We start from the raw sequence: 3,117 nt of genomic DNA on the forward strand, positions 1-3,117 counted from the left end.
GGCCGTTGCAACGGAGGCAGGTCGCTTTGCAACGGATGCTGGGATCGTTGCAACGGAAGCTGGGGGCATTGCAACGTTGGCTGGGGGCGTTGCAACGGATGCCGAGCGCGTTGCAACGTTGGCTGGTGACGTTGCAACGGAGGCAGGGCGCGTTGCAACGGATGCTGGTGACGTTGCAACGGAGGCAGGGCGCGTTGCAACGTTGGCTGGGGGCGTTGCAACGGAGGCAGGTCGCGTTGCCACGGTTGCTGGTGACGTTGCAACGGAGGCAGGGCGCGTTGCAACGTTGGCTGGGAGCGTTGCAACGGATGCTGGTGACGTTGCAACGGAGGCAGGGCGCGTTGCAACGTTGGCTGGGGGCGTCGCAACGGAGGCAGGTCGCGTTGCCACGGTTGCTGGTGACGTTGCAACGGAGGCAGGGCGCGTTGCAACGTTGGCTGGGGGCGTTGCAACGTTGGCTGGGGGCAGTGCAACGGATGCTGGGGTCGGTGCAACGTTGGCCGTGCGCGTTGCAACAGAGGCAGGGCGCGTTGCAACGGATGCTGGTGACGTTGCAACGGAGGCAGGGCGCGTTGCAACGTTGGCTGGGAGCGTTGCAACGGAGGCAGGGCGCGTTGCAACGTTGGCTGGGGGCGTTGCAACGGATGCTGGGGACGGTGCAACGTTGGCTGGGCGCGTTGCAACGGAGGCAGGGTGCGTTGCAACGGATGCTGGGTTAGGTGCATCGTTGGCTGGTTTCGTTGCAACGGAGGCACCCGCCGTTGCAACGATGGCTCGGAGCGTTGCAACGGAGGAGCCAAATTTTCATATCTCATAATTGGCTCGTGCATTTTTTCTAAAATTTTGAGGGAACCTTGGTAATATTATGTGAAGGCTGCACAAAAAAATCCAGGTCAAAAATCGCACGTTTGCTCCGTTTTTCATTTTTTTTGAATTTCCGGCTTTCCGGGCGGTAAAAAAATCGGCAAAAAAAATCGGCACGGTGTAAATTCACCAAATTTGGGGGATGGAAAGATCTTATTTTTCTAGAGGTTGTTGCAAAAAACGGCGTCAAAATTCGACCTCTAGAGCACTTTCCTTGAGTATGTCTCCTCACGGAAAAGGACGTCTACCCGTGGCACTTTGGTAATGGCTCGGCAGCCTATTATAGGGGGGAGGGGTGTCGTGATGCTGAAACTCGAGTTGCCCAAAGGCTTGCTGGGCGCAATGCCAGCAAGATGCACGTTGCCTTGCCATCCCCTAGGCACACTAGCAAGCACGTTGTGGTTGTGGTGTGCCGCCGGGCTCCCCCGCCCCCCACGGAGGCACCTGCCGTTGCAACGATGGCTCGGAGCGTTGCAACGGAGGAGCCAAATTTTCATATCTCAGAATTGGCTCGTGCATTTTTCGTGAAATTTTGAGGGAACCTTGGTAATATTATTGATGAGTATTTTGGTGAAAAACGAATTTCTCCCCAAAACACACAAATCTAACCGGCAAGTGCACCGGGTCGCATCAAGTAATAAAAACTCACGGGGGTGAGGTCGATCCCACAGGGATTGATGGATCAAGCAATTTTAGTGGGTGATTAGTTTAGTCAAGCTAACATTGAGTGATTTGAGTGACAATTGAAGCCAACAGAATGTAAATGACAAGGAAAATTAAAATGCAGAAAGTAAAATTGCAAGTAACTTAAAGAGCAAGAAATGTAAATTGCAAGAAAGATAAATTTCATTAAATGTAAAGGGGAGTGGGGTGCAGGGAAATTAAAGAGAGCAATAGATCAAGCAACTGGATATTTAAATTGCAGAAAATGTAAATGTGCAGGAAATGTAAATTAGAAGCAATGCAACAGGAAGTAAAAATTGCAGAGAAGGGAATTGTAGCAGAAAGTAAATCAGCGAGAGAACTCAAATCAATTGTGAAATCTAGAAAGACAAGTGAAGATCTCAGGGGATCCAAGAGACTAGAAAACAAGTCTAGATCTCAAGCCCTTCCTTGATTCAATAAAAGGAAAGTTGCAGAGAATTAAAAGAAAGATTGCAGAAGAAGTAAAGAGACGTTGCAAAAAGAGAATGAAAACAGAATTCCTTCCAATCTCAATTCAAGATTCAAAAAAAACTAAAGAGAGAGAGTTCTCTATTCCTAATGCTCCCTAGTGGAGCTCGCCTCCTTACAAATATGAAAATGATGCCTTATATAGGCTTTACAAAATGGAAATGAAAATGAAATTAAAAACAAATTACAACTAAATGAAATTCCTATTTTATCTATTTCTTGTGCCTTTGAGTGATGATCATGGGCCTTTGCTCTTGGTGGAATTGGGTTGAAAGAGGCCTTGGTTGATTGCTCTTGGAGTTTGAAGAAGAACCGAAGTGAACCAATTGAACCGGTTTTGAAGTTAGCCATAGTTGGTCCCAACGTTAGGGCCAAAGTTAGGGGTCTAACTTTGACCCCAACTTTTCATAGCAGCAAGCAATATTCTCTGGTTTGGACGTTGGTGCCAACGTTAGGGGTCTAACTTTGACCCTAACGTTGGCCTCCCTTATGCACATTTATGGCACCAACTTTGTCCTCTTGTCATGTTGCCAATTTTATGCCCAATATAGACTATCATATATGGTTGGAAAGCTATGAATGTCAGCTTTCTAACCCACTTGGAATCACTTCAATTGGACATCTACAACTCAAGTTATGATCATTTGAAGAGGGCATGGTCGCTGGCTTTGGTGTGCAGCGTTTGAGGTAACGTTAGCCCTCAAACGTTGGCGAAAACGCCAGTTCTGGAGGCTCAAATGTATTGTCCACCCCATACTATTATACATTGTTGGAAAGCCCTGGATGTCTACTTTCCAATGCCGTTGGGAGCACATCATTTGGAGCTCTACAGCTCGAGTTATACTCCTTTGAAGGTGCAGAGGTCAGTTGGCCTCACTGCAGGTTGCCACCATGTTCGTTTATGCACATTGCGGGGCAGTTTTCTCCCTCAATTTTAGTGTCCACTATGCAGTGCCATATATGCTTGGAAAGCTCTTGATTCCTACTTTCCAATGCTTCTTGAATCACCTCATTTGGAGCTCTGTAGCTCAAGTTATTCTTGTTGGAAGTATACCCCTTGTATGCCTTGTGGTGTGTGGC

Source organism: Arachis ipaensis, chromosome B7 (genome assembly GCF_059453495.1).
Source record: "Arachis ipaensis isolate K30076 ecotype BB chromosome B7, ASM5945349v1, whole genome shotgun sequence".
NCBI lineage: Eukaryota > Viridiplantae > Streptophyta > Magnoliopsida > Fabales > Fabaceae > Arachis > Arachis ipaensis.